Here is a 25,691-nt window from a genome sequence, read left to right as displayed (position 1 = left end):
ATATGATGTGTTTTTAGGTTGTTATTTTAATTCAGTAAATTTGATTAACTCCTTATCACACCATTTATAATGCTAACTTTTTTGGGTGAATTACTTTCCTGTATATGCATAAATATTATAGAGAAATATGGCAAATGTAGAAAGAAATGTATCTGAGGTTTGATGCATGTGCCTCGTATTGCATAGTTTATTTATTACATGTATTTTATGATTGTGTTAATGTGTTGTAGTATATAATTGTAAAAATTTATGAAATATAGTCTATGAATGCAATCTATGAATGAAGATGAGAAAAACTAGAAACACATCTATATTGCAATTTCTAGACAGTTAAGAAAGCCCCACAATATTTGTGAAAATTCTAATTAATGGTAAAATAACATTACAAAATTTTACTAATGTAAAAGGCTTTCATAATCATGTTGTTAAAAACTACTATAATAATGTGTACCTTAAATTATTCTCAACACCTGAGTGATTTAGTTATATTGTGAAATTGGTATTTAGATCAACATTATTTCTATGACATTTCTACTCAATGAAAAGAAAAGACAGGCAGGTGAGGGATGTAAACAGGAATAAGGTTCAAGAGAAACAAAATAAGGTAGATAAGGCATGAAGCTAGTAAGAGGAAAGAGAAGCAGGACATGAGCAGAATGTTGCCCAAAGAGTGAGTCAAAGGTGGGTCAGAAGAGCTTATAAAGATACCCAAAGGAGATGAGCGGTGTACCAATGGAGACTCGGCTAGAGAGGATTGTCATTTAGGACTCTTGACTTTTTAGCACTTCTAGGTACAAGGTGGGGAAAGTGCAAGGGAAAAGTACACGTTCGGTAAATGGAAACTCTTACATATTATTCTAGTTTAAAAAAGAGATTCGTCTCCATCTCCTGATGGATACATTTCCATACTGTATTGTTTTTTTTAAATTATTTTATTGTTCAGGTACAGTTGTTTGCATTTATGGTCCATAATGTATTGTTGAATGGAAGTCTTCTTCATAATTGTGTCATTGGTAATTTTCTTTTTGTACATAATAAACATTTCTTCCCCTCTTTGTCAGATAACTGGGGGAGAGTACAAGTCTTGACTTTTAGGATAGTTTAATGTGAAATGCTTCCTACACTACTCCAAAACACATAAAATGGACCATTTTCAATTTGGTAATTGACAAAGACTTTAGCATATTGGCATTAAGTGGCATTTTGATTTTTTGGCTCAGGGCACATTTTATTAATGTCCACTGAAGGAAGATGCGTGCCTGAGTAAGTACATACACATGATTGTTGCTTTGATAGTACTCACAGTCACAACAAGAACTTTATCAGTTCCTTATAGTAACTATTTTGTTATTAAATAATTATCAAAATATTCAAAGTTGTCTTCCCAGAAAAGAAGTTGGAACATAATACCTGCCTCAGACACTAGAGAATAGCAAGACTAAAACTCTTGACTATTTATTGATCTATTAAATAAGACAAGTTTTACATCATTGCAATTCTAACGGGCTATGCAGTATTTTTCTTTGATGCCCTTTATTTTCTAAAACTAATTGCAGAGATATTATTTTGAGAATTATTAAGAAAATGATGATAGAAAAGATCTAAAACAAATGGGAAAGGTGTTATCTTGTTTTAGATCTTTGTTTTTTGCAGATAAAGCACTGTGATTATTTTTTTATTTCTCATATAAGAGAACTTGGAGTTTTTAATATGAGAGGGAGAGCCAGCAGATTCAGAAAGTATATGTCTAAATATCTCTTATGCAATGGATTTCCCTCACTCAATTCTCCAAAGTTTATTATAGCAGTAAGATAGGAAATTACAAATTGGTATTCAGTGAAAAATCAGCCAACACATTTTAGTGTTATCTCTTTTCATCTACCTATCTATATAAAAGTACCATTGTCTGATTTCATGGTTGGCATTTAACTTTATTTGCAGACCAACTGATTAAATGTTACTTGGTGATTTACATATAGTTAAATGGGTGCTTGAAGTAGCAAGAATGTATGATTAAGGAAATGTTTTAACTATTAAGGAATATATGATTCAACATATATTCAAATGAATAAAATTCAGTTTTTTAAATTACAATTTTAAGCAGTCTAATTGTGATTGATTGTTATTTTGACTGTGTGAACAGAAAATAAATGGGCTTCCATGGTAGAAAAACTGTATGGGAGTTATAAAGACTTTTCCAAAAAGCTAAAACGGCCTTCAAACGCCACAAATATGATTATGTAAGCACTCCATGAGTTTGGTTTTGCATTCACACTTGATGAATACAGTTCATAATACACACAGAATAACATAATTTACTTTGAAATTTTTTGTTTTCAGTCATAGTAAAGTTAGGCAAAATTCAATTTTAAAGAATTTTCATCACTTTCTGGGGCTAATATTTTGTATGACATTTTCAGAAATGATAAAATAGTTTTGTGAATTAATCTGGGCAATAAATAGAGATATTTTATTTCATAGGATAATGAGGGTTAGTCATATTGTCTACAAAGAACAGTCACATAGTCTTTTATTAGCAGAGTGATGTCAAGATTGTAAGATAAGTGATCTAGTCATGTGCCAGTGCACGGAACTTCCACATGTACATTTATTTTAAGTGTATACTTCTACATCATCAACAATTTTGGTTTATCTAAACACTTTATCTGGATTTCATATGTGTCCCAACCCCTTATATATTACATTCAAGAAATGATGCATGATATGATGGAGAATATCTGTGGATACTTATACATGATATCACCCTCCATGTATAAGACATGAATGCCAATAAATAATTGGGAAGTGAGAGTCTTCAGACATTCATGGGTTTTTTTTTTCCACGCAGGAAATCTCTAATACCTGTAGAAAACCACAAGTCTGCATTGTTGATGCTTTCTTAAGTAAACTTTTTTGTCTTCATGAAATCACTAGATGTTTTAAAAGTACTTCTAGTGGGCAAATATAATTGCGAGAAACCCTAATCATAAAATACTAGATTTCAGTTGGCAATCTGGATCTCCAGTGGCACTTTATCTGGTGCATCTGGGGATACACATGATTTAGGATTATCCACTCCGTATACTTTCAAATATGTATTGAAACTGCCCTAATTGACCCAAACTGAAAATACTCTGTTTTCAAAGAAAGGACATCAAACCTCCCCACAAAGGAAAAACAATTCAGTATTAATGATATTCATGTTGCATATTCAAAAGGTCTTGCTAGCATTTTTACCCTCTTTTCCTTCCCTTTCACCAGCTCAACCTGCAAAACTCTTCACTGTCACTTCAGATCACACAATTCTAAAAAGATAAAACAACATTTAAACACATTTGCTTTGGAAGGGAAATTGAGCATTTGCACCCAATAAGCCTGATTGTGGAACTGCATGCAAATTGTGTTTTGATTTATCTCTTTTACACTTTTTTCCATTTGAATTGATCTTGCATTAATTTCACCAAGCGGCTCTGTGAGGCTGCAGATGTTGCCCTGTGTTTAATAAATCAATGAGACAGATCTGAATGAATCACTTCAGATGGATTCTCTGCTCGGTTTGATGTCTAGATGTTATTCTTAGCTTGTTATCATGACAGATGCATTAATGTTCCCATACACTGCCAGCAATGTCAAAGAGATTGAAGCTTTTAAAGTGGCGGCATCCCTTTTTCCATTTTCTGCTGTAACAACTACATTTATTTTTTTATTTAGAAACCTGAGAAAAATATCACACCCATCATAAGTTTATTCATGAGAAAGATTCTTAATTTTCATGCTATATCAACTATTCCCAAATGGTGGAAATAAATATAGTAAAACCTAAATATACTGTAGTTGCTTCATAGTGCCTACATATTAATATTTAATCATAGGAGGAAAAATAAGAATAAGTAATATATGATTGGGACACATTGAAAGTGTCACTATAAATAGAATAATGCTGTATCCAAATTGATTACTGAAGGGTGTTAGTGTTTAAATCCTTACTAATAAGCTTCTTGTTGGATTAATGTAGCTGCAATATACTCTTACTAAGGGATTTAGAACTCCTTCAGGATTTAATATTTCTTTTTAGTAGGAAGGGGAGAGCCTGTCAGTTTTGTATTCATCTTTTCCTCAATTTGTAATGATGAAAATTTTGGAGAAGTTTATTCCATTTCTGTTGTTTCACTTATTTATATTCTGGGTAATTATTTGTAATCATACAGAAATTAGTAACAATGAATGTTACTTTTATAATTTAATTTCTTAGACTGTAGAAAAGCATACACACAAAAAGGAACTTTGTGATAAATTTAGTGAAATCTATTACCTATCTGCATTAAATATCTTAATACTTTAATTCATGACATACTTTATTTCATGTCATCCGGGGTTTCAGTACCTTGGTTTTAGGACTGAAATGATTCTGTCAATTGTGAAATATTTTGAATTTAACATTATAGGTCTTACAACTTTTTAGATAAACTCATATTTGAAGACAGAGATTTTAAAAAGGAGATTAAATTTCTCTCTTGTTCAGCTTTCTCAGTGATGTATGTTTTTAAATGTCAGCTTTTAGAGTTCCTCTTTGCAGGCCTTTACAGTATTCTTTCATTTCAATTTTATTGTTATTTTTATTAAAATAGAAAAACAGGATACTCTATTAATGGATAATGTTGAGGTTTCAAATTCTTCAGGAAATTTTTTATCTCCAGATTTAGGCTAATCTGGGAAGCTTAGGGTACGTGCTATGCAGTATAGTTTAAAGGGAAGTTTATGGTGAACTTTGGTAAAGTTATAGAAGAGTTAATTTTTTGTTCACATTTTGCTTAAAGCATGGGAATGGCCTCATAGTGATATCTTGCCATGGCCTTCTTTACAGCTAAGTTTATGTATTAGAATTGGTGAAATTATTGTATTCCATTGAGAATGTAAATATAAGATGTAATACACATTGTTTTCTGCAAAGTTGAATTTAATATAACTAAAGAACAAATTGATATATTTATCACCACCTATAATGATATTCTTAAAAAGAACTGAATTTGTTACATAAATCCAAAACTCCAATTTGTAATAATAATTTATGAGGATTATTTTTTAACTTCTAATGTTTTAATATATGTTCTAATGTTATGAATAAGGAAGGATTAAGAAATGAAACAAGTCCACTACCTTAAAGTGATACTCAGTTATTTAGATCTATACTGCTAGATAACAGCACTAACCCTGGTGACAGGTGACTTCTGCTCATCTTTCAAACAGTAAATGCATGTTTATCCAAAATCAGTCAGTAGAAAAGGGGTTTTCCTCTCTTTTGTCTATAGCTTGTGAATAGAAAAACATATACCTAAGTTTAGTGATTAATATTTTTCCTGGATAATATCAAGACCCATCCAATTACAACATAAATTTGCATGAATTATCCTCCCCACCCATTTAAAGGAATAACTTTGTCTCTTCAAGTGTAATTAATTTTACTTTTTAAAAGTAAAATTAACTTTCATCTAGGATCCTTGACATTGAAATATCTCACATGCATGTACCATTTTGACCCATTGCAATTATTTAGTTTATTAGAGAAAATTGTGGCATAAACTTTGTAATTACACTACTGGAAAATGTAATACAGGAAAGTTTCAAAATAATGAACCACAGTATTTTTATTGCTTGATATCCAACCTCTTTATTTTTTAATAAGTTGACTCCTTAATAGCATGTAATGTAGTGTATATATTAAGGTATAAAACATTCAATTGCAATTGTGTCCAATGATCTTGTCAGTTTGCTGGCAAGTGCTAGCTGGTAACAGCATTTAGGCCACATTTAGTCTGTCTTCTATTCATGTGATGGGTTAAAAAGAAAAAGTAATATTGATCTGTCTCTGGATTAAAGTTTGAAATGGGCAACAGCCTGGACACAAAAGGCTTTTTTTTTTATGATTTCTCAGCTTGCCATTGATCTCCTAGTTTTATTGCATTCATTATTTATTAAAAGAATTTGCAAGCTAAACATAACGTTAAGCTAGTTTGCACACAGGGACCGCACTTAGGAAATTGAATGGAAATTGCATTAGAGATGAACATCTGTGCTATTTTTCCACTCATGTGTTTATGGGTTTGTATAAAAGGTGTATTGGATTAACAGTTACAACCATTATAGCTTACAGCAATATGCTAGATTCTGAGCTCTGTTATTTGGAAGAGGTCTGTCTCTCACTTATTTGTTTAAAATGTATTGTAATATCATCACAAATACTGTTTATGTAAAATTATTTTTACTGTTATATTTGTTAATGCATTGTCAATATTCTACTATATTTGAAATAAACACATTAGAAAAACATACTTTGTTATCATAAGTTTATACAATCTCTTAATGGCTTTGGTACTAGGGTACATGGGTGCCATTTACATGGTACCTATTTTAAGGATACTGAGTTTAATGCCATATTAAGGTGCACAAAATCTACAGAAGTGATATAAAAGCTTTCATGTAACCATTCATAAAAAGCTATTTTATATGTATATGTTCGGCCTGATCCTTCTGAAAATATTTTGGACATACAGTCACTGAAGACTTGCTCTATTTAATATACTATAGACAATAGGGTGGAATGCTTCATAATATGGTTCTGCTCTTAAATTCAGTCCAAGAAAGTTTAGTTACAAAAACTCAAAAGGGCCCTGGCTGGTGTGGCTCAGTAGATTGAGCACAAGCCTGCGAACCAAAGGGTCTCTGGTTTGATTCTGTCAGGGCACATGCCTGGGTTGCGGGCCAGGACCCCCAGTATGGGGGTGTGAGAGGCAACCACACATTGATGTTTCTTTCCCTTTCTTTCCCCCTCCCTTCCCCACTGACTAAAAATAAAGTAAGTAAAAAATCTTAAAAAAGAACAAACCCTCAAAAGGGACTCACCTAAACCAGTACTCCAAAGGACTTAAGTTAGGTCCCAGTGAGTGTCTTTTTGCAGTATTGTCTTTAATCTGCAGACATTTGGAAAACTCATTCTATCCACTTAGTTATTGAAAAATTTTTAATTTTATTAAGTGAAAGAAAATAAAAATCTCTTCACAATTATTTTGATCTCTCATGGTTACGTTTGCCCATAGGTGTGTGTGTGTGTGTGTGTGTGTGTGTGTGTGTGTGTGTGTTTGTAGAATGTGTACTACGTAATGTTGGCCAATGCTCTAGGTGCTCTGAATAGAGTGAATAAAAAAAAGTCTTTTCTATCATGCAGTTTACATTCTAGAACCATGCTGTCTTCAGCTTATTGAATATAAACCATATATTTACCCTATAATATTTATTAAATTGTGACATCTTTGAGATTACATGTTCTTGGCATATTCATTGTTGAATCGTCTTTAAATTTTCTTTCTCATATCTGCTTCATGTATTATATCAGCAAGCACTGCAGTTTTTGTTTTCATCTTTAGAGTTTGTTGAAAAGTTCAACAAAACAGAGTTATTGAGATACAAAAGAAAATATTTTAGTTTTATGAATGTAGAGAATTACTCATTTTATAAACAAAATACACATCAAGATGATATTGGAATTAAACAGGTATTTCCATGGAAGAGCAGCTGTACTTAATACCCTTCACTATCTGTTCTTTGACATATATTTGTTGCAAGGGATATGAGTCCTTAAAAATTTACAAAAGTAGTCATTCTGTGAGACATAGTAGAATGTGCAACTGTGGATTAAAAAACATTTTTAAATGAAAAGTTTGCTTTAATTTGTGTTAGAGTTTTAAATAGATCCTCAAGCTTAGAGTTTGAATTTGCTTTGCATGTCATCCCATACAATATTATATGCCAAAACTTAAAACAGAGATGAGAAAAAGTTATTTGTTTTTATTTATTCAGAATACATTGACCCTTTCGTGTATTATATTTAAACATAAATAACTTTGGAGAGCAAGATTACTTGCAGACATGTATAATTAAACATTTCTTGTTAATGTTAAGCTTGCTGCTTTGAAAATAGCCTGTGATCTGTTAAACTTCTAAATTTATTTTGTAAAAAGATTTATGAGTACCCTCTAGGCTTTTATTTGAGGAAGACAAAAGTGGAGTTCATTCATAGAAAAAATTTACTGCATAGTACATTTCATACATAGTACATAAGTTTAAGGTCTCATTTTATAATCCATTTGGAATATTCAGTATATATACATATATACAATTATATTTGTCACTTTATTCGAACAAATATTTAGTATGTACCTACTAGAAGCCCGTACAAGGGTAATTGTTAAGGGAAAGTAGTGATCTCAATAACTATGCAAATTCTTATTTGTCTCATCTCCAGATTACCTAGGTAGTTGTTAACATGGTTAACTGTCAGCTAACCTACACTAATGCAAGAAACAGCAAGTGATGTATACAATTCAGGATTGTGGAATATTAAAATAACATTAATTAGGCTTTATAGTACTTTATAAAATGTTTATGGCATACTTACTTATCTAAATGTATTTTGCTTATTCTGCTATGAAATCATATTTATATTTTATGAGTATTCACTGGTGGAAAGTAGAGATAGTCCAGAAACAAGCAAAAGTTGTATGAAATCTGACATTCAATGCTTCATGTCAAAAATATCTGAAGTGAACAAAAGAGAAGCAGGTGTAGAGCTTATATGACATATATGACATGTATGACTAGATGATGTTGGTTATAATGATCAACTCAATTAGGATTTTGCTTGAATTTATTTTTCTGTCATCTGTGGAAAGATTTAGGTCCTTAATAGATACATTAGTGATTATACCTATTAGCAGATCAAAACGTAGCAAACTGCGTAAGGCCAGTTGTTGACTTCATTGCACTTGCCTGAAGAACCGTCTTCTGCAAGTTAGACATTTGTTGATACTACAGGAATTCTGGCTTAAAACATAACAATGAGTATAGCACTAGATCAGAGTTTTGAGAAGTATTTCTAATCTATAATGGTAATAGTGAATGGTTTTCAAGTTGCAGTTTGAAAAATGGAACATTACATTCTTTTTTTTTTAAGTTTAATTTCTTGATTTTTTGATTCTTGTATGTGCCCTGACCAGGGATGAAACCCACCACCTTGGCATATTGGGATGACACTCTAGCCAACTAAGTTACCAGGCTAGGGGGAACATTATATTCTTGATGCTGACCATGTCCTGCAAGTGCGATCATTTTGATAATGGGAACATATGGAACATTGTGACCTATGAAAAGGGTAGTAATCACTCTAGCATTCATTCGCTACAAGTACATTTGGTTTGGCCACTTTCTTATATTTGCATTTGTCTTGGATTGTTCCTTGTCATACAAGGAGGCTGACAAGTTTTCGTTATTTCAAGGGCGGATTCTTTTTCATGAAGTTATATGATGTTTATATAATCTTGTTAGAGTCCAAGGCTTTTCTTCTTCTTTGCAGGTTAGTCCTATTGGACTGAATGTCTGCTCTTCTGCATATTGTTTCTATTTTCGAGAGGGTTCTGCATTTTGAAATGTAAATACAATCCCCCAAAATACCTCTTTTAAGATCTTTTCCTGTATTAGTGGGAAAAATGTAAAAGTATATGTTCCATATAGACTCATGTTTCACCAAAGAAGGGGTAGGGAAGTTCAGTAATTTACTTTTTGGCCCAATTAGAAGGCCATTGATTTTAAAGACAAGAGGACTATGATTTGGGACATGTTTGCATTGATGTAGCTCCATTTGGGCATTGACAAAGGAATACAGCTAAGCGAGAGTGGCAAAAGCTTGAGAAAATAGTTCTCATGGAACTGTTGAATGTATCAGAAAATAGCTGGTAGGCAAGAAGCAGGCAGTGTCCTGTGGGCTGATAAAGGACTTTCCACAGAACTCTTGAATGAATTATTTTCTTTAATTGAATTCATTTTATTATAGTGGCTAGTTTAAGTAGATTCATGAATAGGAATGGAAAGGATAAAAATATTAGCTGTAAAAAAATAAAAACACTAAAGGCAAATGTGGAAATGTTATTGCATTTGAGGTGTTACAGCACTTGAAACCATAAGAGCACACTTGAATGTGTTGTCAGTAAAATAATATTCCTTTATTATACTAGTAAATGTTAACTTTAATTTCCAAAATATTTTATATGGTGTCCATTTTCACTTCTCCCTAGTACTGGTCTGTTAACCTGATTCTAGCTTGCCATAGCACATTTTTGGAACACATGTTGAGTATGAATTTTTTTAAAAGGGTTACATTTTGCCTTTGGGTATGTGTGTGAAGTTTTTATTGTATTCAATAGTAACTAAGTTTGCATTTTATGGAGTAATTTGAACCACTGCCTTTGAGATTATTTAATGAACATTAAAATTTGAATTAAGGGCATCAAAGTGGCATTTTTGTCATTTTTGTATTTAATAAATACAGTAAAGTTTAAATGTTTCCTTCATGCCTTCTATCTGAAAATATATCTGGAAGTTTCAAATTACTAGCTAGATATAACAGTAAAAAGTTTACATGTATATACTGGTATGTATTTATATATTGCTTCCACATATATTAGCTAATTTAATCTGATTCTTAGAATAGTATGCTTTTATCATTTTGTTGTAAAATTTCTATATTTTTATAAACAGATGGCTGATCGCTTTATAACATGGTACTTCTGGGAATCAATCAATCTCATTTAGATTTTTTGCACTCAGTGCTAAATCAGTATCATCCATGGTTATGATGAAACTTACAATGCTTCTAGAGAATAATAACAGTGCCTTGTGTCTGTGCCAAAGTTCACAGGCTACAAAGCTTGCTCATATACTACCTCACAGCAACTCTAGGAGGTAAGTCATCTGATCAGGAATTTTAAGTGAGAAAATTGAGATGTAGTCAAGTAAAATGAATTGCTTCAGACCATACAATCTAGTACAGGCAAAACTAGTTCTTGAATGTAAGCTTTCTATGCATCTTCTCGGGTACACCATGCTCTCGAAAGTAGTGAGTCTCGAGAGCTAGACTTGAGCAAACAAGTTTAGTTAGGTGGTAGATTATTCCAGGTATTCAGGAAAGAATGGAAAACCTAGTTGCTGAAAATAGTGGTACACAAGCTATGAGGAGAGATACAAGCTACACAGGAGCGTCCCTAGAATGTCTTCAGGGAACATGGCCTGATAGGAAATACTGCTAGTTAATGATGATGTTTTCATAAGCATAGTAACTAAACTCCCTTAGTGAACACTCATTTACATATGCATGTACAGAAAGGTTTGAGGAACCACTAAAATGTAAAGATTTTGGATAGAAAAGCAAAAGGAATGATACAAGAAAGTTTGTAGGGGTGGCAGTAGTTCATCAAAGGATATAGTATTGAAAGAATTTATGAAACTGGAACCTAGTTACTAAGAAATATGAATTGTCTCTTGTGTCCAAAATACTATGCTAGGATCCGTTGGTACCCTCAAGGAGCTTTAAATTTTGTTGTGGAAACAAGGCATAAACACATAAAAAATTACCTTTAATTTATTCATCAAATACTTATTAGATGTGTACTCTGTGACACACACTCTATTAGGTGCTTGGGATACATCTGTTAAAAAAAAGAGACAAAGATTCCTGTCATTGAGAAGGGTTATATTAGAGTATGGTAGTGAGAATGACAGAGGATAATAAACAACATGTATAATAAAGAAGTTAATTTCTGACTTCCAGCCAAGATGGAGGCATAGGTAGAAACACTGTGCCTCCTCGCACAACCATGTTTAAACACAATAAAGTTTTAGTAACAAAAACGCAACCAAAACACGGAAAATTGAACTATATGGAAGTCCAACAACAACAAACCATTCAGCCAGACCCGTAAGAGGGGTGGAGTCAGCGGTGGAGCAGGGTGGGGCAGGAAAGATCCACTGGACCAACCCAGGCATGCAGGCAGCCATGGGCAGATCCCAGGTGTGGGGTGGCAATGGGCAGACCCAGTGAGGGTGCCAAGCGTCTGGCTGACCATGGTCACACATTCATGCACAGCTAAACTAGGCGAAGGAGCGAGCAGTGACAGACCACGCAGGCCCCCAGTGGCAGGAAGCAGCAGAGGGGACCTCTGTTGCCCCTCTTTGACCCCACTACCACATACAGTGTCACAACCCAGTGAACTGAGTTGCCCAGCCCTGGTGAACACCTAGGGCTCTGCCCCTCACATATAACAGGCACAGACAGACCAAAACATTATGGCTCAACAAAAACTCAAAGCCTGAGAGCGAATGACTCTAAGGGATCAAGAAATACCCAACCTATCAGATGCACAGTTCAAAACACTGGTGATCAGGATGTTCACAGAAGGTTGATTTTAGTCACAAATTAGAGGAACAAATGAAGGCTAAACTAGTTGAAATGAAGGGAAATGCACAGGAAACCAATAGTGATGGAAAGGAAACTGGGACTCAAATCAAGGGAGTAGACCAGAAGGAAGAAAAAAATGACCAAACAGAAAAGGATGAAGAAACAAGAATTCAAAAAAATGAGGAGAGGCTAAGGAACCTTGAGGACATCTTTAAACATTCCAACATCCAAATTATAGGGGTACCAGAAGGGGAAGAGGAAGAGCGACAAGTGGAAACCTTATTTGAACAAATAATAAAGGAGAACTTCCCTAATCTGGCAAAGGAAATGGACTTCCAGGAAATCCAGGAAGCTCAGAGAGTCCCAAAGAAGTTGGACCCAAGAAGGAACATACTAAGGCACATCATCATTACATTACCCAAGATTAAAATGAAGGAGAGAATCCTAGAGGCAGCAAGAGTTAAGGGAATAGTCACCTACAAAGGAGTTCCCATCAGACTGTCAGCTGATTTCTCAAAAGAGACCTTACAGCCTAGAAGGGGCTGGGAAGAAGTATTTCAAGTCATGAAATTTAAAGAACTACATCCAAGATTGTTCTATCCAGCAAAGCTTTCATTTAGAATGGAAGGGCAGATAAAGTGCTTCTCAGATAAGATCAAATTCAAGGAGTTCATCATCACCAAGCCCTTATTATATGAAATGTTAAAGGGCCTTACCTAAGAAAAAGAAGATAAAAAAGATGAGCAGTGAAAGGACAGCAAACTCACAGTTATTAAGACCACACCTAAAACAAAAGCAAACTAAGAGGACAGCTAGATCAGGAGCAGAACCATAGAAATGGAGATCATATGGAGGGTTAGCAACAGGAGAGTGGGAGAGGAGAAGGGGGCAGAAGGTACAGAGAATAAGTAGCATAGACGGTAGGTAGAAAATAGATGGGGGGAGGGCAAGAATAGTAGGGGGAATAAAGAACTTGAGACACATGGACATAAACTAAAGGGGGGAATGGTGGGGGAGGGGTGTGCAGGGTGGAGGGGAATGAAGGGGGGAAATAGGACAACAGTAATGGCATAATCAATAAAATATATTTTAAAAATAAAGAAGTCAATTATACTGTATACTGGAAGGTGGTAAGTGCTGTGGGAAAAAATGGAGTAAATTGATCAAGGGAAGGATTTGCGGGAATTGGAGTTGGCTGCCATTTTCAATAGAATGGGTATTTCAGGCCTTATTGAGAATGTGAGCTTTGTTCACAGATTTAAAAGGGTGGAGTGTTAACCAAGCCAAATCTAGGAAAAGAGTGTTTCAGGCAGAGAAAACAATTTGACCAGAAGCCCTAGAGCAGGATCATGCCTAGAAGGTTTGTGTAATAGCAAAAAGGCTAGTGTGCCTGAATTGCAGTGAGTAGAGGGAAGACTAGTAGAAATGAGATCATAATGGTAATACTGGGGGGTCATATAAGGCCTTTTATGACATTTTGAAGACTTCAACTTTTACTGTCAATGAGATGGGAAGTCACTACAGAGATCTGAATAAGGCTATAATAAGATTTTACTTAGGTTTTTAAAGGATCATTCTAGCTGCTAGGATGAGAACAGGGTTCATGTGGGGCAAGGGCAGAAACAGTTAAGATGCTAAAATTCTCCTCAAATAGCCCTGGCTGGTGTGGCTTGGTGAACTGAGCATCAGACTGCAAACCAAAGGGTTGTCGGTTCGATTCCCAGCCTGGGTTACAGGCTAGGTCCGCAGTAGGAAGTATGCAAGAGGCAACTGCACACTGTTTCTCTCCTCCCACTTTCTCCCTCCCTTCCCCTTTCTAAAAATAAATACAAATTAAAGAAAAATGCTGTTGAAGTAAACTGGGAGAGAAATGGTGGCGGCGGCAGCTTAAAGCATAGTGGTAGAGTAGAAGTGTAAGAAATGGTCAGATTCTGGGTAGGTTTTGAAGATGAAATCAGTAGGACTTCCTGGATTAGACACTGAGGGAGAGAAAGAAAAGTCTAAGGGACAACTCCAACAGCTTTATGTGAAGATAAAATTTCCATCATTTGAGAAAAGGAAAGGGGAAGGCTGTAGGTAGAACAGGTTTGTGGACATGGTTTAGGAATTCTGTTTTATGCCTACTAACATTTAGCTATCTCTTAGCCTTTTCAGCAGGAAGGTAGTTATTGGATATATAAGTCAGGTGTTTTGGAGAGACATCTTGACAGGAGATATAAATTTAGGACAGGATTGGTGACAAATATTAACAAAGGATAGTTTTAAGGACTGAGTCCTGGGTCACACCAACATAAAGAGATTAGGGAGAAGAGGAGGAATCAGAAAAATTCTGAGAAGCAATATCCGATAAGGTAGGAGGAAAATGAAGAGAGAATGGTGTCTTGAAACCTCAGTAAAGGAAATGTATCAAAAAACAAGGACTCATCAACCATATCAAATGCTGCTAATAAGCCCCCACCAAAAGAAAAAACTTGAGAACTGACAATTATCCTTTGGATGTGAAAATCAAAGAAAGAAGAAGCTCCTACCCTTTGCAACAGCATGGATGGAACTGGAGAGCATTATGCTAAGTGAAGTAAGCCAGGCGGTGAAAGGCAAATACCATATGATCTCACCTATAAGTGAGACCTAATCAACAAAACAAATAAGCGAGCAAAATACAACCAGAGACATTGAAATAAAGAACAAATGGACAGTAACCAGAGGGGAGGGGAGAGGGGGATAAAGGGAAAAAATAGGGGAAGGGTCATCAAGGAACATGTTTAAAGGACCCATGGACAAAATCGAAGGGGTGCAGGATTGGGAGTGGGAGGTGGGGGTGGGTGGGGCAGGGGAAGGTGGTTGGGGGAAAAGTGGAGACAATTATGCTTGAATAACAAGAAATATACAGACAAAAACTAACTAAATATGCAATTCATTTACTGTATTATAACGGTTTCAATATTTACTCCAACAATTCTTGTTTTGCCATGGGTGTGCTGTGCTTCAGTTAAGCTGTCTTGAAGGATATGGTGAAAAATAGCATTTTCTTTTTTTTTCCCCCAAATGAGTTAGAACTTAATTTTTAACATCAAGACCAGTGTTGGTGACTCTAGTCTGAGAAATCATCATTTCCAACATTTCCTAAATAATTGAATAAAGTTTGGTTTATTCAATCTATTATCAACATTATTTCACAATAGATGCTGTGTTTTGATTTATTATGGACTGATCTTATACCAGGAACATTATCAGTCTCACAATGTGTGTTTGTTTCTCTTATTCGTATGTCATGTATCCACAAGAGATAAATTAAGTTCCCACCTTCATTTATTTCAGCACATTGCTATTTTATAGATAGAGTGCTGCCAATGTGCTAGGCACAGTGCCAAACTAAGAAATAGTCATGGTTCTTTACCTAGAGATGGTTCATAATGCATTCAAAGTGGGAGAAAAGCAATCGATGTATATATGTATTTTTAACACTTGGTTTTTTGATTCATGCATTATTAACTTCACATGGCAGCTACTTAAACAGCTCCTGCTGTGGTCATCAGTTCTCTTAGCTACTCTTAGACTACTCTTGGGATTTCTGTGGCCTTAGAGGTTTGATGATGAAGAAATAGTTAAGCTTTAAATAGGTTCTTGTGCGAAATCGTTGCAGAGCAAAGCTAAGAAATGCATGGTCTCACTTCTAAGTCCTTGCTAATTACCTTGGAAATGAAGTTTTGCTGGTGGCTCTTGCACAGCCATTCACCTGGTATCTTAGTAGAATGGTTGGTAAGGAGTATTTCGTCAGCATTTGCAAACTCCCACTAGATTCAGTTACTTATTCTGAGTTTTAATTTCTGCAGCTGGAGAATAGCAACGGAAGCCAGATGTAGTAACATCTGCTATTAAGATTCTTGTTTAGGGGGCAAAAGGCAGTTTCATTATTAAAATTTGATTTTAGCTTTGTTGGATTTGTTTTAAAAATCTTGTTTTCATCCTTTATATAGCACTGAAAAGAGATGTTTGCATACACCAGACACGGTTATTTCAATCAGGATAGGCTGTCCACTGTCCAAAGAGTTGTAGAAACACTGTTTTAGGTACTGTGGCCCTAGTATCTATCATACAAAAGCAAAATAAAGAAACAAGTGTTTATTCATCCTGCGTGATATTTCAAGTTTGATGAGATTAGAACTTCAAATGAATTTTTTATTCAAGCATGAATCACTGGCAGGTTTTGTTAAAACTGAATGGAAATGCACTGATGTAACATAAACTGTTATGTAAACTGATAACAGAAAATGTTAAGGTTGAGAATCCTTCCCAGAAAGAATTTCCTCTACTCAGGGTCTTGTTGAAAACAGCCTTCTTGTCTAAAGTTCTAGCTGAAGTCTTATATCATTGAGGGAGACTTTCCTTTTCACCCGAAGTGACCTCTTTGCTTCCCTGAATATTTATCTGCAGATAACCATCCTTCTTCCTCTTCTTCCTCCTCCTCCTTCTTTTTCTTCTCCTTTCTCATATCCTTCTCCCCTCCACTTCCCCATTCCTCCATCCTACCCACCTCCTCCTTGTCCTTTTCCATATTTTTAATAAACTGTTAACTTTTAAGCTGGACATATTTTATCTCACCCCAAACTAGCGTCTGAATTAATCAACCTCAGGAATGGTCTATTGTGTTGTTTTATCATGCATAGTGCCTAATGTAGTATGCAGATATAAGTGCTTAAAATAATTTCAATTTGTTGGTTTGACAGTGTACCTATGATTTACTATAATTCAGTGTATTTACTTTGGGAAATGTTCATATTTGAAGGAAATTTATTGTTATACATAAGGGGTGTGTATTCCTCTGTTCTCAGCACCAGCTCTTGAGTAGCAGAAGCTAGGGTAGTATTATTCTGTCCTAGATAGCCACATTTGTCCTTATTCCAAAACTTTTGTAGCTATATGACCACCCAAGCCTCAGAGGGTTTTTTTCCTCTAAAAATGGGAATAATATTAGTTACATAACTCTCCTGGGATTGTTAAAGAAGATGGAGATCAAGTACTTAATGGGCTTAGCACATAATAGGAGATCAGTAAGTGTGAACTCTTATCATTCCTGAAAGCGACATCACACTGATATGTGTGACTACCCATGTATGCATCCATTCAGAACACAAGAGAACAAATCTCAGAATTACATAAACCAGTCTTCAGAATTTTTTAAACCAGTACTAAATTAACTAATTGACTATGAGTGACATTGTACGCACTTCATTTTCTAGGAAATTCTTGTACGTTGACTTTCTAGACTGATATAGCAGCTGGTGGGCCATTTATTACTAGTTCTATTTTGGTTGAAAATTCAGATTCAGCCTTGTGTGTCATTTAGAGTTTGTGACACATGTACCCTCCCAAGGCTTAATGAGTTGTCTGCAGATGGGCTGTTATTTATTAAAGTCATGTAGAATAAAATTGATTGTCTTCTAAAATTAATTTTTCATTTGCCTCCAGCCTTGCTTTAATAGAGGACACACAGTTGCCTGTTTGCAGAAATACTGTTTAATCACATTAATATCTCAGCCCCCCAGGCTGAGGAAGATAATTGTACAAACGAACAGCAAAATCTGTATCTTTAACTTCTTTTTATGATTAAATTATGCAAATGACTTATCTCCTGCCCTTCGAAGCACTAATCATCTAATTAGGAATGATGTGTTAAAGGGTTGGGTTTGAATCAAGAGAGAAACGAATTCAAGAAGCAGAAAATGGAAGCTGACAATGAAACCACTGAAGGTACAGTAATGTTTATTAGATGCATCTATATATGTGGTACAAAAACAGATGGGAAGGTTCATATATACTATCCATAGACCTGACACGTGTCACATTTTGGCAGGAAATATAATTTCTTATCTGTGATGACATATTTTTGGAGATACATTTGTTTTTTTAAAAATACTTTTATAAATTCATTGGCATAACATTGTTTCACAAAGTCATACAGGTTTCAAGTGTACAAGCCAACAAAACATCATCTGCACCCTGCATCATGTGCCCATTACCCAAAACAGAGTCTCTTTCCACCCCCATTGCCCACTTTCATCCACCCCACCCCCCTTCCCTCTGGCCTTCCCACACTGTGGTCTGTGTCTATCTATATGTTATATATATGTATTTTTTGGTTAATCCTTTCACCTTGTTTCATCCAGTCTCCTGCCCCCTTCTGCTCTGACAGCTGTCAGTCTGTTCCCTGTGTCCATGCCTCTGGTTCTGTTTTTTTTTTTTTTTTTGTCAGTTTACATTGTTCATTATATTCCACATATATTCTTATTTTTGTGTATGGTGTAGTTGGTGGTCTAGTTTCATTTTTTTACATGCATCTGTCCAATTATCCCAACAGCATTTATTAAAGACATTGTCTTTACCCCATTGTGTTTTCTTGCCTGCTTTGTTAAATCTTTTTTTATATTTGTTTATTGTTATTCAAATACAGTTGTTTCCGTTTTCCCCCACCACTGTCCCCTGCTGCACCCACCCCCAGCTCCCATTCTCGAACCTATCCCCTTTGGCTTTGTCCATGTGTCCTTTATACATGTTCCTTGATGACCATTACCCTATTTTCCCCCTTTATCTCTCTCCCCTCTGGTTACTGTCAGTTTATTTTTTATTTGATTGTCTCTGGTTGTATTTTGCTTGCTTGTTTGTTTTGTTGATTAGATTCCACTTATAGGTGAGATTGACCATTTAGGCTCAGGTTTATTTCTGGGCTCTCTATTCAGTTCCTTTGATCTATGTGTCTGTTTTTATGCCAGTACCATGCTGTTTTAATCACTATGGCCCTATAGTATAGCTTGATATCAGGTATTGCGATACCTTTAACTTTATTTTTCTTTCTTAAGACTGCTGAGGCTACTCAGGGTCTTTTGTGGTTCCATATAAATTTTTGGAGTATTTGTTCTATCTGTGAAATATGCCATTGGTATTTTAATAGGAATTGCAGTGAATCTGTAGATTGCTTTGGGTATATGCACATTTAAATGATGTTAAGTTTTCTTATCCATAAACACGGTATATGCTTCTACTTATTTGTGTCTTTCTTCAGTATTACATAATTTTCCTAGTACAGGTCTTTTACCTTCTTGATTAAATGTATTCCTATGTAGCTTATTTTTTAGATTTACTTCAAATTCTTAGTAAGGCAAGCGTTTAAGTTTCATGTATTCTTGAACACTAAAGGGATCTAGGGATTCTATTATCCCACCCTCTGAAGGAATTGGCTTCCTCTTAGTCCAGGCAGGATTAACCTGCAGCAAAGGGCTGGGGCTCTACCTGGATTGTGAACACAAACTAGCTTTTTCAGACTATCCCTGTACAAAAGCAGTTCTTTTTTGTCTAAAAAAATGAAGTCAGGACATTCAAACCCAGAAAAATATAGTCCTCCTAGTGGTGAACTCTGATTTAAATTTTAAGCGGCATTACAGATATGTATTTGCAAGATAGGACCTTAGTTTTTGGCTTCCCTTCCCAGACATTGATTGTGAAGAGTTTACAGTACAATACTTCTTCTTAGTTTTCATCATATTTATTCTATACAATATAGATATAACCTCTTTATCAATAAGATTTATGTTAATTAATAACTATAATAATAAGCATAATTAATATTCCATAGCAACTGTGTCAAACTTTATACATTGATGTAGTTGTTACAATAATTTAAAACAAAGTACGTAATAAGTCAGGCCATAGAAATAAAATAAGTTTACTATGGATGTTTTAGAGTCTCCTAGAATTCTGTCTCATAGGTACATTTGTAGCCATCAGAAATCATAATGTTTATGTCTGCTGTCTTTTATTGATTTGAATTCTGTTCTTTCACTGGTTATTACAGTGATCTTTTCTTTATATAGTACAAACCATTTCCAAATACATTTGAGAACAAAAATCTCAAGAAATGTATTCTAAATAGAATATAAAATTATGTGGAGTGTTCCAGGTCAATTTTCTCCAGTTCTTAAGAGCAGGGTTGTCATTCTGTCAGGATTTCTCCTTGAGCCCATCCTTCTGCATGTGCCATTTCAGTTCACTAAGAAGACCCACTGATCAGCCACTGCTGTTGTCTGTGGAAGGGTGTCATGTCCTTACTCTATTGATGCCAACTGACTATAGACACTTATTTAACATCTTTGCTTGTTAAGAGTAGGCATCAGACTACAGTTTATCTGCTTTTATTGGGGAACTGTTTAAGGTATTATTTGGACCATTGAAGTCAATGAGGCTAACTTACTGCACTTTCAAAGGCTGACTTGTTTGAACTTTGTTCTGGAGGGTTGACATACATTTTGGGGGAGGACAGCCATTTACAGATTTTTACAGTGAAGAGACCACTGCCTCCAAGATTGCACCCAGTTCGGAAGGGCCTCGTTGGCCTGTGGAAGTGAAGGGGTGAGTCCTTTAGAACTTTCTCCACTGCCATCCCGTGAAGCCTTAGTTCTCCTTTCCCTTTAAGAAGCCATAGGATTATTATACCCCCCCACAGAAGTGGTTGATTAGCATATCACGTGATAAACAATGAATTGTATATGCCTCTGTTAATACCTTCTGTTTTTGAGATTGGGTTAATCCTCAAAGTCATTTTTGTGGCTCTCTGATAAGTCTAAATAAGTTGAACAGACATTCCTTTGGTTTTAAAGGAGCCAAAGAAGAATGGTTTGAGTATTTGAGAACAGTAGTAATTTCTTTTGTAATCCCTGGATTCTAACACATTTTCCACAACACGTCATTTGTATGTAACAATAGAACAATAATATTTAAACTATTTTTATTATTTTGTTGTCATAAAATAAACATTTTGTAATGAACCATTTTATTATTTACATAAATTAACAAGAGATCTTCTTTAGTTCACTGAGAGAATTCCCATATCTCCCCTCATTCACTTGCAACATTAAGTGCCTCCCACAGCTTCTGGGCTCTTAAAGTTACTTATACAGAATTGTGGGGTTATTAGATACAGATTTTAAAACATACTATGGAGCAATTAAGTGCTTTTTAACTATTATCAAGAAAGTTGAAAAATAATTTGAATCTATAACTGTACTACTTTTGTTTATTTAAGGGTTAGAGTAAGGACTACATAAAGCAAGCTGATTATCCACCAAATGGGAATTTAGGTACCTTTTAGACTAGCAGCTTACCTTCTCTGAGAATTGAAAAAAAATCAGAGAAGTTAATCATCTGCTGTTGCATTATAACCAGAATTATGACAACCCTTTCCTAAAATTCCAAACTATGCAGCAGGGCTTATAATATGCCTCAGAAGGACATAGAAACCTAGGAGTTATGGAAGATTACCTGCCACTGTTTTATTTCTCCTCATGTTCAGTAATTGGGAATGCTGAGTAATCTGAAAAACCTGATTGTCGTACATATATGGCACCTCATTATATGGGAAATGTTAGTAAATAATCTGGTGGGAAAGAACATATATGACTGTATTGAGCCCTACCTTTAAGAGGCAACCACCTCGGCTTCCTAAGAATATAGAGAAACCCAGTCTAATGAACACAGTAAACTAACAAAATAGAAACAGAAGCATTGCTACATAGAATAGAATGACATTTGTCAGAGAGGAGGGGGTTGTGGGGTTGGTGACAAAAGATGAAGGGATCAAGCAAAACACACACACACACATGTAACCTATAGACACAGCAGTATGGTGATTACCAGAGGAAAAGGGGGAAGAGAGGAGGTGGAGGCGGGCAAAGGGGGATAAATGGTGATGGAAGGGGGTACTTTAACTTTGGGTGATGGGCACATGGTACAGTGTGCAGAAGATGTTATATTGAGTTGTACACTTGAAACCTGTGGTATGGTTTTATGAACAAATGCCACCCCAATAAATTCAATAAAAAGTAGCTTTTCTCCACACTGCTTTCATTAATATGACTTTTCTTTTTCTCCAGTCCTTTATTCTGTATAGTGGTAGGGAATCTTAATGAGATGGGACAGGTCTAACCCCAGGCTATAATTTCTAGGTAATTAGTTTAAGAGGCTGATGCAGGGGAAGAACATGTCTTTTGGTTTGTTAAAGGGCCTGACGCCTTCTCCAATGAGTGCTTAACCTCCTGGCATGCTCAGTTGTCTAGAATCTTGCCCTTTGTTGATACTACTTTGGTACTAGTGATTAATTTCTGTCATTTTTTGTAGGGGTTTTGAAGTTTTCTCATTTTCATAGTTCTAATAAACTATCCAGAATGACATTTATTAAATACATGGCATTATATAACCTTCTTTCATATGTATCCTATATATAGTAGTTACTAAATACATTTTGAATAACTTCCTAACTTCTCATGACAATATTTAGTTTAAAACCATGATTTATTAAATGACATCCAATATCATGTATCTACACACAAATATAGACATAGCTGCTACGCTATAATTAAATAAATGTTTATAATGTTTCTAGAAAAAAAACCTGTTGTCTTTTGATAGTGTTTCAACTTATATAATAATATCCACTTATTGAGAATCATGTATGACCAAGACACTGAGCTTGGAACTTTCCATTCATTAACCAATCCTTACAATCACCTTATGAGTTTGTGATTGCTAGTCTCTTTTTACAGCTGAGAAAACTTAACCTAAGGAAAATTACATAAAAGAGCTAGTCAGCACAGAGCCAGGAAGTGTCTGACATGAAATCCATGCTCTTTTGGCTATACAATACTGTGCTGACTAAAACAATGCATTAATTAAATGTTTGTAAATGAAGGGACCAACTGGATCAAGCTTGAGGAGAGGATATTTGAAATAAAGACACAACATTGAAACGATCTATTTTTGGTGGCTTAGAATATAAAACACACCTTGATAATTGGCATAGACTAGTGCATTCAAAGGGTTGGTAATATTGGAAAGTGCTAGTTTTCTTCAGATACACCTGTATCAAGCTCTGAGTATAAGTGGGTTAGAGACTGTCATGTGCATAATGTATATCTATTTCTTTTGACAATTCACTTATGCACTGAAGTTAGTAAACATTCCAATAATGAAGAATATATTCCAGGGGAACATAGAGTCATTGAACCTACCATTGTTCTGTTTCTCATGTACTGCCTTTAAATGATAAAATGGTGTTTAGAAGGCAGGAAGTAACGATCCTCTAAAAATAATTCAGGCTGTTGAATATTAAGTAGGATGTTTATAGGGAGCTATAAACTGGAAAAGAGTTACATCTCTACTGCACAGGATTTAATTATGCAATTTAATGTGACTTCAAGGACAATGCGAGACCACGTTTCACACAATAATGCAAAGGAAGCATACTAGTGAAAGGAGTAATGAGAATCCATGGAAAATGGGGTCCAGATACCAGGCAAGGGTGTAGAATATGTAAGTCATTTAACACTTTCCTAATAGTAATGGTGATGTAAATTGTGGGGCATGTAGGGACTTTCTTTTTCATGCACATATTTTCATGACGACTTTGTCAAGTTAGTGCTACCTCATCCTGTAAATGGAAGAACCATGACTCAGAACAATTAGGTGTTTTATCAAAGCCAATATGACAGTGGTGGAAAAGAAATGGCAACATACTTATTTTGAATCTTCTGGTCACTGGACACTATTTCTATAATATCATTTTCATTGCCATATAACTCAATTTACTTAGGGATTTTTGGAATAGCTTATTAACAGTAGCTAATGAACTAACAGCAGTATCATGGTTATATAGGATGACAGTAAAATTTAATGAGAGGCATTCAAGAAATCAAGAGAAGGCTGAGTCTCAGAAGGGCAGCAATGGAGAATTAGGAAAGATCACCCAGAGCAAAAATGTGTCATTAGAGACTGAAGCTAAAATCACATTTCTGATTACTATGTATGGATGTGAAAGCTGGACAGTGAGGAAGACTGATAGGAGAGAAATGTTTCCTTTGGAATGTAATGTTGGAGGAGACCTGTATGAATACCCGAGACTGCCAGAAAGACAGACAAGTGGGTCCTAGAGCAAAGTAAGCCTGACATATTCCTTGGAGGACAAATGATAAAACTGAAGCTGGCCTTCTTCAGTCCCATCATGAAGAGACAGGGTTCTTTGAAGACAGTAGTACTGGGAAAACATGGGAAAAGAGTACATGTAACTGTGACATGGACAAACTCCATAAAAGAAGCCATAGACATGAGTCTGCAGGAGCCGTGCAGGGCTGCTGAGGACAGGACACTGGACATCACTCATTCAGAGGGCTACCAGGAGTTGGAACCATCTCAGTGGCAAGGAACACACAGATTACATGAACAGAAGAAGTATGACTGGATATTGTGAGAACATGGTCAGAGGTGTCAACTACTTGGAAATTATAATCAATACCATCAGAGGAAAATTTGTCCTCCATTTTTAGTGTGCCATAAAAAACTATGAGTGTTTAAAAAAGGTTTACATATGCTCACAACAGGCAAATCTTATCATATAAAGGAGAAACTTCAATAAATTTTAGTTGACATATAATTCTTATTTGGTAGTAACTAATAAGGTAACTTGCTGTCTGACTTCAATGGTTTTTCTGAAAAGTACTTTTACAAAGTTCTTATAATTTGAGGCGGGGGTGGCTAGAATGTATCTAAGTCTGAGATTGTGTTATGAGAAAGAAGGAAACTCTAGTACATGGAGTGTCAAAGGGTGGTAATATGGTTAGAAGGAAGCTATACCAAGATGGGGATAAGCTAAATAATAATGGGCTTCTAGGTTTGATTTATTGTCATATACTTCTACTGTGGTTTGCAGATAACTACTGACCTTTCTCCCAGTGACTGCTAATAAGGAAATACTATGCCAGTAGTAAAAGAGGTTCCTTTAGTGGTTAGCTAGTCTGGTGAATCCAAGAGAAAGGGAGCTTACAAAATTTTATGTGGCTTGGTACATTTTAGGGATTTTTTTGTACAATTGATAAAATAAAAGGCACTCTCAATAATAAGTCCAGACCAGCCTATTTCTGCTGAGTGTAACTGGCATGAGTTATTAAGTCCATTCTCTTGTCTCTGGTCCACTTTGTAATTGCTATAAATCAAGAACTAAGGGAAGATAGTGATTGGATCTCAGGGTGAATAGTAGTTGGGAAGAGTTGTGTTGTCTGCTACTCCCAGCTTTCTGTTATGTTACAGATAAGGAGCTTTATTTTTTTAAAGATTTTTTGTATTTATTTTTAGAGAGGAGAATGGAGGGAGAAAAAGAGGGAGACAAACATCAATGTGTGGTTGCCTCTCACATGCCCCCTACCAGGGTGGGGTAACCTGGCCCACAACCCAGGCATGTGCCCTGACTGGGAGCCTCTGGTTTGCAGGCCAGTACTCAATCCACTGAGCCACACCAGCTGGAACTAAAACTTATGTTTTAATATAATTTCTCAATTAATCTTATCCAGCTTTAATTCCTCTTTATTGT

At 35.3% G+C, this 25,691-nt stretch overlaps 1 protein-coding gene and 1 non-coding gene across 2 annotated transcripts in view; one reads left to right on the top strand and one right to left on the bottom strand.

Moving 5' to 3' along the window:
* Nucleotides 1–25,691, top strand: part of DACH2 (dachshund family transcription factor 2) — a 492,266-nt gene that overhangs the window by 2,817 nt on the left and 463,758 nt on the right. The window lies entirely within an intron of this gene.
* LOC119064618 (small nucleolar RNA SNORD52) lies at nucleotides 15,331–15,398 on the bottom strand. Its single transcript, XR_005085440.2, has one exon. It is a non-coding gene; the product is annotated as a small nucleolar RNA SNORD52 (small nucleolar RNA).

The sequence above is a fragment of the Artibeus jamaicensis genome, unplaced genomic scaffold (genome assembly GCF_021234435.1).
Source record: "Artibeus jamaicensis isolate MK-2021 breed Jamaican fruit bat unplaced genomic scaffold, CSHL_Jam_final contig_241, whole genome shotgun sequence".
In the NCBI taxonomy this organism is placed as follows: Eukaryota; Metazoa; Chordata; class Mammalia; order Chiroptera; family Phyllostomidae; genus Artibeus; species Artibeus jamaicensis.
This window is presented reverse-complemented; position numbering and strand designations above follow the sequence as displayed.